Source organism: Diabrotica virgifera, chromosome 1 (genome assembly GCF_917563875.1).
Source record: "Diabrotica virgifera virgifera chromosome 1, PGI_DIABVI_V3a".
Taxonomy (NCBI): domain Eukaryota; kingdom Metazoa; phylum Arthropoda; class Insecta; order Coleoptera; family Chrysomelidae; genus Diabrotica; species Diabrotica virgifera.
In genome coordinates, this window is record NC_065443.1 from 262975973 (window position 1) to 262993268 (window position 17296).

The 17296-nt window shown below is 31.8% G+C and overlaps 1 protein-coding gene across 6 annotated transcripts in view; it reads left to right on the plus strand.

The window, feature by feature from the left end:
- The window catches only part of LOC114329435 (G protein-activated inward rectifier potassium channel 3), a 202949-nt gene that overhangs the window by 79138 nt on the left and 106515 nt on the right, over positions 1-17296 (plus strand). Inside the window, exon 1 of one of the 6 annotated variants that reach the window (XM_028278539.2) lies at positions 8346-8508. The exons of the other annotated variants lie outside the window; for them this stretch is intronic. The gene's annotated coding sequence lies outside the window, so the exon portion shown is untranslated. Of the gene's footprint in view, positions 1-8345; positions 8509-17296 lie in introns of those variants that run through there. 6 annotated transcript variants of the gene reach the window in all.

Sequence of the window (17296 nt, forward strand, 5' to 3'; positions counted from 1 at the left end):
AACATGCAAGAGTAAAAATAAAAGCAAACAAACGAAATGGGACATTGAAGAACTAAAAGAGGAGCAAGTAAGAAGGAGATATCAGGAAGAACTGGAAAAATATCTAAGAATGGATGACAATCAAGAATGTGTCGACGTGAAACGGGAGTGGAGCTGCATAAAAGGCGCCATACAGGAAGCAGCAGAAAAAACAATTGGCAAAAAGAGGAAGGAGAAGAAAAAAGAGTGGTACAACATCGAATGTCAAAAAATTATGAAAAAAAAAGTGGAAGCGAGATTAAAATGGATAAGAACGAACACGGCAGAAGACAGAGAAAACTACAAATTACTGAGAAATGAGGGCAAAAAAATTAACAGAAAACAAAAACGACAATGGATAGATCTAAAGATTCAGGAAATAGAGAACGAAAAATACAACAGAAATTCAAAAAAATTCTATAATAAAATAAAAGAAAACAATAGAACATTCAAAGGTAAATTAAAAGGAATAAAAAACAAACAAGGTAAAATTGTCGAGGAAGAGAAAGAGTATAAAGAAATATGGACAAGTCACTTTAAAGAATTACTAATTGAACCAGTTATAAATGATGAAATAGAAGACGTGGACGAAGAAGAAACGAACACACAGGAACCAACATTAGAAGAAGTAAAAAAACATTATAACGAAAGGGAATAATGGAAAGGCACCTGGGAAGGACGGAATAAATCTAGAACTAATAAAATACGGAGGAGACATATTGCATGAAAAAATACATGAATTGATTAAGAAAATATGGAAAGAGGAGACAATGCCGAACGAGTGGGAAATTGGACAGATTATAACGATCCATAAAAAAGGCGACCAGCATGAGTGTAAGAACTACAGAGGTATTACACTATTAAATGTTGCCTATAAAATATTATCGTCAATAATACAAAAAAGGTTAACAGATGAAACAAAAAATATCATAGGACAATACCAATGCGGTTTCGTAAAAGGCAGATCAACAACAGATGCAATACATACCATTAAACAAATCATGGAAAAAGCACACGAACATCAACATGAAATAGAAATATTATTTATAGACTTTGAACAAGCCTTTGACTCAATAAAGAGAAAGGAAATAATTAAAGCCCTAAAATATCAAGGAGCAAGTAAAAAACTAAGAAACCTAATAAAAATGTCTATGAATAAATCAAAAATAAGTATCCTAACACAAAAAGGGGAAACAGAAGAATTCGAAATAAATAAAGGAGTGAGACAAGGTGACTCACTGTCGGCAACACTATTTAACCTGACAGTGGATTTTGTGTTAAGAAAGATCCATAAGGGAAACCTAAGAGCATCAGGTTACCAACTAATCGCCTATGCAGATGATATAGCGATAGTAACAAAAACACGAAAAATCATGAAAAAATTATTAATGGAGATAGAAGAAGAGGGAAAGAAGATGGGACTAAGAATTAATGAAAAGAAAACAAAATTAATGAGACTCGGAAAAGCAGAACAAAACAGAGAGATAAGGATAGGAAATAAAAAATTCGAGGAAGTACAGAAATTTAAATACCTGGGCGTTATGATAAATAACAAAGGGGAAAGAAAAACGGAGATCGAAGAAAGAATAACTGCGACAAACCGGGTATTCCAAGCAAATAGAAGCTACTAAAGAGTAAAATATTGACCAAACAAACAAAAATGAATATACAGGGTGTAACGAAAATACAGGTCATAAATTAAATCACATATTCTGAGACCAAAAATAGCTCGAATGAACCTAATTTACCTTAGTACAAATATGCACATAAAAAAAGTTACAGCCCTTTGAAGTTACAAAATGAAAATCGATTTTTTCGAATATATCGAAAACTATTAGAGATTTTTTATTGAAAATGGACATGTGGCATTCTTATGGCAGGTACATCTTAAAAAAGAATTATAGTGAAATTTGTGCACCCCATAAAAAATTTGTGGGGGTTTTGTTCCCTTAAACCCCCCCAAACTTTTTTGTACGTTCCAATTAAATTATTATTGTGGTACCATTAGTTAAATTCAATATTTCTAAAACTTTTTTGCCTCTTAGTATTTTTTCGATAAGGCATCTTTTATCGAGTTGCGGCTTCTTTTTTAATATGTTTACATAAAAATTTTATGGGGGTTTTGTTCCTTTAAACCCCCCAAATGTTTGTGTATGTTTCAATTAAACTTTTAATGCGGTACCTTTAGTTAAACACAGTGTTTTTAAAACTTTTTTGCCTCTTTGTATTTTTTTGAGAAGACACTTTTTGTCGAGATATTACTTCTTTTTTAATATGGTTCAAAATATACCTAAAAATGTAAATCATAAATAAATTTTCATATTATTACAAAGTCTCCATAATCGTACTTAGCCATATACAAATATGTGGTGGATTTGACAAATATTCAAAATATCTCGATAAAAACTGACTTTTCGAAAAAGTACAGAGAGGCAAAAAAGTTTTTAAAATATCGTGTTTAACTAATGATACTACAATAATAATTAAATTGGAACGTGCACAAAAGTTTGGGGGGGTTTAAAGGAACAAAACCCCCATAAAATTTTTATATGGTGTCCAAATTTCACTATATTTTTTTCTTAAGATACTACTATCATAAGAATGCCACGTGTCTATTTTCAATAAAAGATCTGTAATAGTTTTCGATATATTGAAAAAAATCGATTTTCATTTTGTAACTTCAAAGGGCTGTAACTTTTTTTATGTGCACATTTGTACTAAGGTAAGTTAGGTTCAATCGAACTATTTTTAGTCCCAGAATATGTGATTAAATTTATGACCTGTATTTTTGTTACACCCTGTATATAAAACAATAATAAGACCAATAACGATGTATGCAGCAGAAACCATGACTATGACAAAAAAAAGAAGAAGAGAAATTAAGGATAAATGAACGAAAGATAATAAGGACAATACTGGGTCCAGTGAGAATCGAAGAACAAGACTATAGAAGGAGAACGAATAAAGAAATTTTAGAAGAATTAAATGGTGAAGATATAGTAAAGAAAATAAAAGTACAAAGAACCAAATGGCTAGGTCACATATGGAGACAAGGACCAGAATCAGTATCAAAAGCTATGATATTGTGGCAACCAGGAGGAAAAAGGAGATGTGGTCGACCCAGATCGAAATGGTTAACTGAAGTAGAGGAGGACCTAAGAGGAGCAGGAATTACAAAATGGTAAGAGAGGGCAATAGACCGGAAGAAATGGAGACATATTAGTGAACAAATACAATGATCATGGGGACTGATCCACCCCGTAAAATGGATCTAGAAAGCGAAAGCGGCGAAACCCCACATGGGGTGTTAAGCCATATACTATACTATACTATGAAAATAATGAAATCTGGCGACAAAATGTTTAAAAATCAACAACTCCTCTTTTAATTTGTTTCAACATTTTGGACAAAGCTCGTTGTTATCTAAATACTTCAAAGATGACACAGTAAGATTTTCGAAAGGAAATATTGACATGACAGCAACCAAAGATACAGCGAGGTAAATATGAAAAATCATCCAAATTTATTTTTCGAATTTTTGCATAAAATTTTGATTTTTGAACATGTTCCACCACCAATTGTGGATAAAAATAAACTTCATATTCGGATTCAGCGACCTCGAGAATATAAAGAATGACTAAAATTTGCCATTCGGCTATCATGGTCGCTTTTTCGATTTCTAAGCCTCAAATTAGGGGTGTGCCGCTCGCCTATTCAGATTTTTGGGTCTAAGACTTCTCACTCATTGTGTTAAATAGATGTCGCTACAATTACTGCCAGCGTCTACAAACAAATTATTCTGAATAATTTTGCTTACTGAGACAGTTGGTTTTCGTTTTGATTCATAGCAGACCACAGGCCTCTCTGAAAATCCCAATTAGGGTGAATAGTACATAGAGGATGGTGGTTGCCTGCGAAAGAAAATATTAACTAAGGTAAAAGATGGTCGATCGGACAGCTCAGTGGGACTAGCGGCTGACCGCCACTTCACTTCGACGTGAGGTATGTGACTTCGAGCCCAGCCAGGTCATCGGAAAAACAAAAAGGCTAACGCGTCAGTATAAAATTCTAAATATGAATCTGGCGCTTAGACTGGAATATGCGGACGTCTGATCGGCCTATGAGGGAGCAGTACGGCAAGGGATAAGGGCTTGCGGCTCGGTGATACTCCCCATAGATCCCTACCGGAAGGGCGTTAACGCCTAAAATACCGGTGTATACATACAAAAGATGGTTTTGCTTGTTTTCGATTCAGAGGGATGCACAATCGCTGGACAGCTGTTTCCACCATTTCAGGCTTCCTCAACAGCGCTAACGTGCACACCTCTAAATCGAAAAAGAGCTCAACCATCAATTTAAGGGGAATTTGAAAGATCATTCAAATTCCCATTGGGACGCGATCTAGCGACATCTCTTGACAAATTGAAGAGTCTCAGATGCAGAATTCACCACTATAATAAAATTAAAATGGTAATAGTGCAGTCACTGAAGGTGAATATGAGCTATTACCTCCGATTTCGTTGAACCTCCATCGATTTGCATGAAAATTGGCGAGTGGTTAGAGGATATCTCAAGGAACAAAGGTGACATGGTGCCAACTTGCGCTTTTACCCTGGGGGTGGATGCCAGCCCTCCTCGGGGGTGAAAATTATTTTATTAAAAATAACCCCACAATTCGATAGAGGGACAAATTATAAGCAAAATTTGTTATATAAAGTTATTAAAATAAATCAAAACTTTTTGAGTTATTAAAAATCAAAGATTTTAATTTTTCGTGAGAAAAATGCATGTTTTTAACCGATTTTTCATAAACTCAAAAACTATAAGTTTTTACAAAGAAGTTATTATTATCAACATTGAGGCTAATAAAAAATCAAATGAACTCCTTACTAAAAAAAACCTTTCACTGTTACCTAAAAGTGAGTTACTAAAAGTAATAGGTAATTGAATGTATATTTCTTTCGTCGAGTACCCAAATCTAAGTATTTAAGCGTAAATACCGGGAAAATGATGCATTTTATTATATTACTTAATAACTTATGAAACATTTGTCAAAGTTCTTAGAAATATCTATCAAATAAGCCCTTGAACAAGTTGATAGCATTAAAATTTATGCACCAAAAATGTTTAAAAATGTATCTCTTAAAAATTTTTCCAAAAAATGTGTTTTTTTGTAAATAACTCCGTTAATTTTTAAGATATCAGGTTTACCTAAAAACTAATTAAAAGTTGATTCTAAGAGCTATTAAAAAACGTCAAAATTAGTCTTTTCAATATCTTACTTTTTTAAAAATAAAAGGTTAAATGGCCCTGGTTACATGGTTCTTGCAGCAAAATTGAAATTTTAAACGTTTCTATCTCGGTTATTTTTTATTCTACGGAAATAGTAAAATAAGTAAAGTATTTGGAACCGAAATAACTGAAATTTAGTTATATATTATTTTTTACGTATATTGAGTATTTTTGGAGTTATTATCAAAAGAAAATTAAAAGTACGATAATTTTAAAAATTCTGATTTTTTTAATTATATCTTCTTTTTCAAAAATATGCATTCTAAACCGGTCAAAACTATTGAAATCATTAACTATGTTAATCTAAAGAAATTCTTGTGAGGATTACTACAAATTTTAATTTTTGTGGAAATGCCGTATGTTTTGTTTTCACTTTTTCCTAAAAAAATCGAAAGGGTTCTCTTATTCTCATCATAACTTGCTTAATTTTGATGCTATTAACTTCTACTGTAGCTCATTTGATAGGTATTTCGAAGTACTTTGACAAGTGCTTAACAAGAATATTCTATAGAATGCATCGTTTTCCCGTTATGTAAGCTTGAATACTTAGATTTGAGTACTCGTCGAAAAAAATATACATTCAATTACCCATAACTCACTTTGAAATAACATTAGTTTAGTTTTTTAAGTGGGGAGTGTATTAAATTTTTATTATCTTTAATTTTGGTAATAATAGCTTTTTTGCAAAAGCTTATAGTTTTTTATTAATACGTGAAAAACAGCTTTAAAACATGCATTTTTTTTTAATAAAATTTTTGATTTGTAATAACTCAAAAAGTATTGATTTATGTTAATAACTTTATATAACAAATGTTGCTTAGAAGTTGCCCCTCTATCGATTTCTGGTATTATTTTTAATAAAATAATTTTCACCCCCGAGAAGGGGTGGCGGTGGCATCCACCCCCAAGGGTAAAAGCGCAAGTTAGCATCATGTCACCTTTGTTCCTTGAAGTATCTTCTAACTACTCACCAATTTTCATGAAAATCTATGAAGGTTCAACGAAATCGGAGGTGAAAACCTTCAGTGACTCCACTATAAATAGTTATTTAAATCTGATTAAAATATTTACCGTTAAAATATTAACTGTCTTTCATTTTCTCTTAGTTTTATTCATATGAGTACACGGAATCAACATTATATGGAATTTTATCTAGATAAATTGACGGGTTGTGGAATGCAATGTTAGATTTCCCACAGTCTGCTTCATTTACCGTTCGTTTGCCTTGGAAATTTTAAAAGGCACGGGTTTAGGTTGTCACCAGAATGTTGGTTCTAACGATCGAAGTTTTAGATTTTCGTATCCAAGACTTCTCATTGTGTATGAAAATTAACTTTTCGTGAGTGAAAAGTGTTGGACCATTGGAATGTGACCAATATATCTGTGAGAAAATCATTGATTTCGCGTAAAAATCTTAGCAGCAGTAGCCGTAAAACGAACTTAAGGTTCCGCGGAACGGAATAGGAATAGCCGAACTGAAGCGACTACAGGACTTATGCGTAGTCGGTTCAGTTCGGCTATTCCTATTCCGTTCCGCGGAACCTTAAGTTCGTTTTACGGCTTAAGTAAAAACTTAATTTTTAAGTTTTTTTAATAAATCTTAAAAATTAAGACTCAAAGAATCGATTGCTTTTTACAAAATACCTCTATAGTGATTGTTTGGCAAAGTACAGTTGTTTCAATAATCTCTCACCGGGATAAACAAATGAATAAGTTATAAACTATTTAGCCGATCTAATGAAAATCTAACATACTTTTGTAACTCATTAACTCCAACAATATTATGTTATTAAAATTTATAAATTATTGCAAAATAGAGTTTTTTGCCATTATCTCGGTCGATTGTTTTTATGTTTTAAATTGCAAACTAAAGATTAAAGAACTGTTTATTATCTACAACTTTTATTTAACCCTCTAACCGGCAAGCGTTCTTTAAAGAACTCGTCTTTGGAAATCTGAAAAACCTATACCTGAATGTTATTATCGTTTAAACTTGTGCCGTTCCGTCCGTCAACAGGTGTTTAACATTTGGTGAAAAGAATAATGCAATCCAAAATTTGGTTTTCACGCTGCTTTCAATCAAAAAATGTTTGACAAAGTGAAGCGTTTTTTGAAGAACGCTTGCCTATATAATAAAAAATATATTATTACTGAAACCAACTTTTTTTTGCTTAATCCAGCAAGTGTTCTTTAAAGAACGCTTCACCAACCAACTTTTTTATGCTTAATCCGGCAAGTGTTCTTTAAAGAACGCTTCACCGTTTTTACCAAAAAAGTGAGCCAATAAACTTGTTTACCTGTTTTATTGCTTTTTTTAGTTTCTTTTACCAATAATTGCCTAGAGAAAAATTCCCAACTTTCCATCTCTATTATTTCAGTTTTGCCTGCTAGAGGGTTAAACCATTTTTCTTTAAAATGTATGAGAAACGTTTTATACACAAAAAAATATTTTTTTCACTTTTTACAATAGTTTAATAAAAACGGTTTTTACGTTTTTACAATAGTCTTGACGAAATTGTCGTCAACTACTTCTTATACACAATTTAGAATAGCTTTAAATATCCTTATAACATTTTTTCAGTTTTTTTTTCTTGACTGGGATATGTTAAGAAATCAGCTTTATTTATTGGTTAAATACTATCGATATGGCTCTTGTCTCTTATTTTGGTGATTGATTGATTTTATCTCTCTGTTAATCTTTATAAAAATTTACTTGTTTTTCTTATTTCTTATTGCTTTTAATTGATGTGAATATTTATGCTTATTGTCCACTGTACTGTGATTTTCTTTTTCTGAAGAAAAAGGTATACGATCGTCAATCTCCACAAGAGAGATAGCTTAGATGTTCTATATATCAACATTATTTGAAAAAATATTTTTCAAATTTTAGGTAATCATAATCATACAATATTTATGATACTTATATATCATCGCAAAATCAAAGTAACATCTCATGTGTCAAGATTATCTTAGATGTCATCTTATCAGTCCCGTTAAAAATCAATTTTCAAGAAATTAGATCAAGACTTGCACATCATATCAGTATCTAGGTATTTGATAAGAACATATTATATCAAGCTACTCAAATAAACAAATTGTGATTGTCTTTAGTTTTAAATAAGATGATGAACAAACAGTCTCTATTTATTAACTGATTGCTACGATTATGTAAAAGAATGTGCATTTACCAATCCACAGGTGAGTCTTTTTGCCTGTGATTTTAATTTTACTTAGTTTGTATATTAGTAATTAGTCCATTGAAATTTTACATTTTTTAGACCTTAAATTGCGTTTTTTAGAGGACGCAATTTTATTTATTTTTAATGTGTAGGGGGGTCAGTAGAAGCTTAAATTCAAGTTTTTGGTCCACCCTTGTCCTCCGGTCGCTATCTTGGAAAATAGGGTGCAATGGTTTTTCGCATTGTACCTCGTAAACTAACAACACTAAAGAAAATTTAATTAAACATAAAATGTAGCCAATTAAATTTTCTACAATTTTATTTCTATTACTTTTTATCGTCAAGTGACCAACAAGAAAGTTATAAATAAAAATTAGTGAAAATTTTGTAACAAGTTTCATTTTGGAGTTTATAACTTTTTTCAGTTCATTTTACAATAAAATTATATCATAGCAATTTTGTAGAGAGTTTTTCAACGAATAGTTTTCACTATAAAGTTAAGTTGTTTAATTTTATTTATTTATCTAAGTTTTACAGCGCTCCAAACTTGATCAGATTCTCGAAAGCTCATAGGGATACAATAAAAACAAATCGTTAGGCTTACTTTTCTATCTATATATTTTTATTATTCATACAACTAATTATGATTTTAATATTGCTATGATATTATTAACCTATTTTTGACCCTTTTCCCTGCCACCTATATGGTAGAGACTGGAGGCGCGTTTTTTGTGTGGTATCCCCAGTAGGCCTAATCTACGGACAATTTCTAGACAAAATAATATTATTTATTATTATATATTGAAAAAGGTCCATCATAGTTATTATTTTTCATTTTTTTGATGGTTTTGATGGTGAATGGCAAGCCAAGATCTGAATCAGTATCCGAGGTGAATTTTTGTGTATCCTCCAAAAAACTTGGAAGATATTCATCCTCCAAAAAACCCTCCTAAAAATATCAAAAAATAGGAATATAAAGTGCATTTCAAAGTGAAGTCGCCGTCTTTAACAACTAATGTCCTTTTTTCATTATATGCTCATCATGGACTCACACTTGCAACCTTTTCATCACCTATAAACAATTTCAGTTAAAAAGACAAAAATGAAGTCAAACTGAAAAACGTGTACAAGGTACAATACTGCATGGCTTCAAATGCTAATTAAATCCCAGAGTCCCAAATAAGATCCATTAGGTATAAAACTTTAAAGTTGTTGCAGTAAAGATTAAAACAAATATGTACATGTATATTGAGTTTTCTGCTCTTCTGCAAATTGTCACTACATAGTATTGACGTATTTTATCATACTCAGCTAATAAAAATCTTAAATTTTTTACTAGATAAATCTCAAAGGTAATAAATGTCTCTATAAAATCCTCGTTCAAATTTATTTTTGTTTTAATTTGTGGATAAAAATATCATCTGCAAATATTCTACCACGCGACTAAGACGTATTCGGATTATTTTAAAAGGGAAAATAATATTGCGAAATACTATATATAGTATATTTATCTTTGAGGGTCATAAATTACTGACATGTTGATGGTAATCAGCTGTTTATGCAAATATCAGAGTTACTATGTGCAGATAAAATAACTCAAAAGGAACTATATCAAAAGAAGGCGAATTCTAGTTGTGCTTTATTTGCCCACTTTATACACTCTCACTTTATATTCGTCAAGAGAATTTTCGGCATTTCATAAAAATGAGGTGTCCTGCTGTAATGAGGTATCAGTCATTTTTTTTGCTAATCTGTTAAATGAAGAGCTTAGAGCAACAACGGTACAGGCCACAAAACTAACTTTGTGAGAAAATCACTTTTAATAAAATCCTGAAATACGAAATATATAAAAATAATATCAACTGTAAATATTAAGCAATATATTTCTTCTTTTATAATGTTTAAAAAAATTTAAATTAAAAATAAACTTTTTTCACAAAAAACAACATATAGCTATCCAAAAAAGTTGCTGAAACCTTTATTAGGTACTTACATAAAAAAGTAACATAAAAAAGTAACATAAAAAAATAAAATCGGTAGGTATACTAACTTACAAAATAATCATAGGTAGTAAAAAACTCTAAAATGTATATTCTTAGCAACATAATATTAATAGTAGTATGTACACCCATTGTAGTATTTTATTTCTAATAAACTATATTAACATTAATTCAATCAATATTTAAAAGAACAAATGGCACCGCACACAGCTTATAGAAAATATAATGTCACTAAAATGAAATAAAATTTACATGATTATTTCATTCATAACAGATTTTGACCAATACAAAGCTACAGAAATAAAAATTAAAGTGATAATTTTTGATAATATCCCCTCGTCAAGTATATTACATCAGATGCCCTTCGTTGCTGCGAAAAAATACATTCAGTGACATTAATGACAATTAATGTTTTAAAAATTATAAAAGTGATGACTTTCAACCGTCAAATATTTATAACAACTGTGTGTTTAATTGTACTAATTTGTACTTACATAAATAAATTACAATACAATTTTGAACTCGATCTCTAAAATTATTATCGAATTTTTGCCCTCGTGACACTTTGACATAATTTCACTCCCCTTCGGGTTGTGAAATTAAAACTGTCAAGGTGTCACTCGGGAAAAATTCGATAATTTTAGAGCTCTTGTGCAATTAGTACTGAAAATATTCGTCTCGAATTTATAATCATTTCATATCATTGCGCCAACTCTGAATTTTGATTAATAAAGGCGTGAATTGATATAAATACATCTAAAATCAAAAGGAATGTACGTGAGTCAAAGAGAGAAAAGATTTTGTAAATCGCCAGTTCATAAATCTTTCTTCGGGTATTAAGGCAGAGGCTTACTCTTATCTTATAGGTAATAGAGTGGGTATAATTTGGCAGTTTTGGCAAAAGTATACAGTTCCTCTAATCGGCTTAGCTCAATCTGGAAAGCTGTTCTCAATAGCCACTAGACTAATAGCATTATTTATAAATGACAGTTTTATAGACTTCAAAAATGTTTTTTCGATAAACTTTAATTACAATTTACGCCGTTATCAATCAAAATTAAGAGTTGGCGTAATGATATGAAATGATTAATCGAGATGAATCTATTCATGTAACTTTTATTACATTTGAGTGACATTAGATTTTCCATAAGATGTGTGCGGTGACCTTTAGCCCCGGCGCAAATTGAACCTAAGCGAGTCACAACCTGCGGCGGCGGGACGGGTGACCTGTGCAGTTATTTTTCTAGCGCACCGCATATTGAACACAAGCCAACCCGACCGTCGGCTGTCGCCGTAACGAATAGAGACGGGTAAAATCAGTGATGTATCTGATCCTTGTACTGAATTGAGTAGGTAACTAAAAAACGGTAGTACCGTACTTGTAACTAGTAACGTTTTAAAAATATCTTACACGTCCCTAGTAGTCGTAGCGGTATGACTTTCGAAAACATCGAATTTGATCATAAGCGGGTGCATAAAAAGATATCTTAAGCGCTGGTTTCCTCGAAAGCGGTGCCGACAAACTACGACCATAACACTGCGATGTATGACGTCATAAAAAACTGTACCATGCAAAATAATAGCAGTGGTTTCCAAGAATGCGTTGGAAGCCACCGCTTGCTGAGTTTGCACATTCTATTGCCGCAGTGAAGAACCTTGAATTTTTCACTATAATCTGACGTAATTCATCGCAGTGCTACGGTCGCAGTTTGTCGGTGCCGCTTTCGAGGAAATCAGCGCTTTACACTGAGTATTTTATTTCTACATACCTTTATAATTACAAGCATAAGTTAAACACTGCATTGATTGTGATGGCAAAGACGGTTCGGATGTTCGCAAAATCAGTGCGGACATGTAACGGTTACTTTTGATACCGGTTCTAAGTGGTACTGATTACAAAATACTGATGTATCTGATCCTTGTATTTACTGAATTGAGTAGGCAACTTAAAATCGGTAGTTCCGTACTTGTAACTAGTAACGTTTTAAAAATATCTTACACGTCCCTAGTAGTCGTAGCGGTATGACTTTCGAAAACATCAAGTTTGATCATAAGCAGGTGCATAAAAAAATATCTTACACTGAGTATTTTATTTCTACATACCTTTATAATAACAAGCATAAGTTAAACACTGCATTGATTGTGATTGCAAAAACAGTTCGCATGTTTTAAATGGGATTTTTGCTGATTATGTATTTTGCTAAAATCTTAAATAACACAAAAAACACAATTCACAACCATCATTTAATTTTTAACGATAAACAAAAGTCTAATATGATGACAAGTTTGAAATTGATCGACTTTGTCAATAACAGTGTCGTTAACAGATATTTTTAAATACCATGATTCATTTTCCAATGATTGTGTGGATTTAAGAAATACATACTTAACAATGTTTTACCTGTATAAAGAAGATTATAATTAAGACACATTATGGTACTCCTTATTTTTCAAATAATATGCTCTTGTAAACGCATAACTTTGATTTATTGGCTAAACCTACATTAGATACGTCACAAGAAATTAAAAATAATTAACATGTAATAAATTCACTGTTTTAATCATATTTATATATTATATTCCCTACTATTGCAATAGAATATTAAAACGAATAAACGATAACTTGTTGAGTAGTGCTGATTGATACAACAGAGCAATAAAATGTTATTCATAAAGATAGTGTAAAATATATCGCCGCTTATCTGGTCCGCTGGTAATAAAGTTATCAGCATTTAATTGCAAAGCGGTCTCTTAGTTGGAAAATACTTGTAAATACCATCCGTATTCATTTCAGATACTTCCATCTCGCAAACAAAAACACTTAAAAATTAACATCTGGCGGTGAGTCACCCGTCCCAAGCACAAGAAAACTGTATGCTGACGACAAACCTTCCCAGGCGAGACCTGCGAACGCATGAACTGATAGTAGGATGCGCAGAACGGTCTACGCAGTCCGCCGACGCAGGTTGTGTCTGGCTTAGGATCAATTTGCGCCGGGGCTAATACCTTTACTATGCTGTTGTGTGCTGCGAAATACAAAAAATACATCACAGTCTCCAAAAGAATTAAGATTGTTTTTACCATAATAAAATACGATGGTATCAACTGTTTTTTCTGGATATTGTAGCGTTTTTATTTTTCTCAGTGTAAATTGTAATTCAGCTTTCATTGCTTCATGGTTTTTAACCAAATTGTCTGTAGATTTTAGAAGCTCTAGGGCCGTGTGTTTCTCAGAAAAACATGTGCGCTATCGATGGATGCGATTCTCACGCAAAGTGTGAGAATTTAATAACTTTTGGGTAAAAGAAGTCGTTAATGCTTCATCCACGACCATAACTCATTTAAGAGTTAAGGTAGTTTATGAATGTTAACGAATCTGATTTTGAATATTTCTCACAGTTTCTCATGATTTTGATTGGCTAGAAAACCCACCTCCATCAACCGAGGCTAAACGCTAAACGTCCATAAAGAGGACAAATTCCAAAAAATCGGCGCCATTCTTGTGAGTTGAGTTCAATATGTGAGATCAAGTAGTATAACTGCGTTTAGTGGGCCCCGCCGTTAGGCAGGGTCCACCTATGTACGCCTTATGCTGTCCATCTAATTCTTCATCTCTTCATCTATTAATGCTGTTCTTCTGGGCTTGTAAATAGCTCACTTTATATCGTAATGCATATACGATATGCATTTTCTTCCGCAATTGAACTTTAGCCCTGTCCTGCTGTCAGTCAACCATCTGGAGCTGAAAGAATGGGCCTTGACTACCAGTGTTACGCAAGTGAGTGGTGAACTGTTTCGTTATTTTCATTTTATCAAGTTTAGAGACCGATCTGACATAGGTCTTTGCCTTCTTAGATCTTTGAAAGAGAATATAGACTCTATTTTTTTATAGATTGCTATGTAGTTCGGTACATATAGACATTTACATTATGTAAATATTTTTTTGAGTATTTTTAAGTAGTAGATTTATAATTTAACCAAAAAACTTTTTTTATTATTTGTAAGTGAAGGTTAAGATTTTTAGTTTTTATTTAGAGTATCGACTTTTTATTTTTTTGATTAACTACTCAGTTCTTTTTTTTTGAGTTGAAAAGAATTATATTCGTTCAGTTACATTTCGTTTTTACTATGTTGGCGAATATACCCAGTTATATACGGTAATAATTATATTCGATTATTGTTTGTTTCGCCAACATTTATTTTACAGATTAACTGTTTATTTTTTTGGATTTTTAATTTTGTTGTTGACGGTCACACACTGCATTTGTGTATATTATGTAAATATTAAGACTTTATTGAGTATTGTAATAAATGTTTCATTGAAGCGTACGATGTCGCATTTTATTTAATTATTATTTACAGCTCAAGACTAGAACATTTTGTGTCTTGTTGTAGCAGCGTTGCTAATTTTTCTATTGTAGCGTTAAGTATCGTTAATTGTTCCTTTGAGAGTTTCATTGGACAAAACTCCTTGCGCCCTGTATTTTCGTTTATGTATTCAGTATTTCCGTTTTTTAGAGTCCATGTGTCAAACTGTCAAACCATCAGTTAGTGTTATCTATCCATCTTTTATCTATTGTCGTTTCATTAACCCTATTCGCATATCATTCTTTATTTATCTAACATCTTTTATTGCAATAGAAACCCAACCCAAAGAACCACGCCCACATTTCTTCCGACTGAGCAACATGGTCTTTGTATCGTCAATGTAAGCGATTGGACCCTTGAATCTTCGGTCATTCATTATTCCATTAAGGATAATATCGTCCTGATCCTTCTGGTTCAGCCTTCATGACCCCTTGTCCATCCGATCGTTATAATATTAATGCTTATAATTCAAAAACTATTTATGTTGTCAATATTGTTTCTTTTAAAAATATAAGATATTACGAAAACATATACCTAATATTTTTGTGTCAAGGAGTGTACGTAAATAATGCACAATAAAACACTGGTGTTAACACCATTTAAATATTTGCTGTCTTGTCAAGTCACAAAATTTATGAGCTTTGTCTGTCTCCCCTTGCAGGAAGAGACGTATAACGAATCATACAGGATGATAGTTGCGTTGGTGATATAAATCTTGTCAGAATATTTTTATTCAATTATACTAAATAATAGACGGTAAAATGTTTATAAGTAGTAGATAAAATTTTGGTGACAAAAATGACTTATATTGTTCCGCATTTCAAACAAAGTTTCAATTTTTTGTCAAATTTTCTTTTCTTGGTATCCCTGAGCGGTTTGCTAGCAAAAAAAACTTTCATGGGTATTGCTTATCTTTCTAGTGGCTTGTAGATTATTGGATTAAGGCCTACACTTGAGAACATCACCATTACATAAATAAGATATACGACACAGGTAAAATACCGTCAGACTAGCTAAATCAACATTCGTAACATTCCAAAATAATCCCAATTCCTCACAATACGATGACTATCGAATTCTAAGCTTGATGTCTCATATCCTTAAGGGGATGGGTACGTATCTTCGGCTGCAATGCTATTCAAATGAGGATTCATTTTTTTTTTAATCCTGAGAAAACTAATAAATATTTTTGAAAAATTTAAACGCAGAATTAAAGAATACGTACGTTCTTACCGAAGGCCGAAAGTCCCTGAAAACTTCTATAATGTTTATTTTAATAAATTACAGGGGTGAAAAACTAAGAGAAAATGTAGTGTGATTTTTAATGTGAAATATCTCATTCAAAAGAAACTTTTTATTTATTCAAGGTACTTTCGGCCCTCGATAATAATTTAGTCTTTCATTCTGCGTTTAAATTTTTAAAAAATATTTATCAGTTTTTTCAGGATTCTGTAAAATGGACACCATTTCCTTGGTGATATTTTCCAAATCGAACATTCGCTATCTTTGTCATACAACGCACTGAGTCAAATAGAATATGATTACAAGGCAGTGACAGTTTTAAATATTTGACATGGCATCGGGAATATTTTGAGTTGTTGATTAAATAATATTGATAGTGTATTTGATAAATAATTGATTTAAGACGTGAACTTAATAAAAAGTTATTTATTGTTTATTATTTATGGAAAATCCAAGCAGAGAATACATCGGGATATATTCTGTGATCCAAGTATTTTTTTGTTAAAGATGTTAAAGAATACATTATTAAAAAATCACTTTAACACTTTTCCTCTTTTCTCGATTGAGTATTAGTTTTTTTGTACATATAAATTATTACAATCACTGAATACAGAGTTAGTGAAAAAATTATCACATTTATTAACTGAATTAAGTAATAATATGCAATTATACAAATAACAGTTATCCAAGAACATTCAAAAGCCATCTCTTTAAAGTTAATGATGACATTGTCAAGTAGAATGACATTCTAGTAATGTTTACATATCCATACCAGTGTGAATTTTACTACACGTAATTTGCCGTGTAAAGACAGAAAAAGTAGGGATAGCCGTAAAATATTTTCGAATTATGTACCGATGGCCTTAAGACTTTTCTCAGAATCCTCCAAACACAAATTTACAAGAAGTGTGTGTTTGAGATAAGTGACACTCAATTCGGATTTCGAAACAGACTGGGAACACGAGAAGCTGTTTTTGCCTTAGATGTAGAAGGGTCGCGGACGCTTCCCCAACTGTCATAAATACGACTAATTTCACGCGTAACTTTGATACGAGAATTATAAAAAAAAATATGCATTGAAATCCAGATCCCGTAATTTTTTGAGCGTTATAAAGTGAGTACAAAGACATACATATTTCTTTTTTTGAAATTACAGCTTCAATTTACCGTACTGTAACAAAAATGAGAAAACTTCTG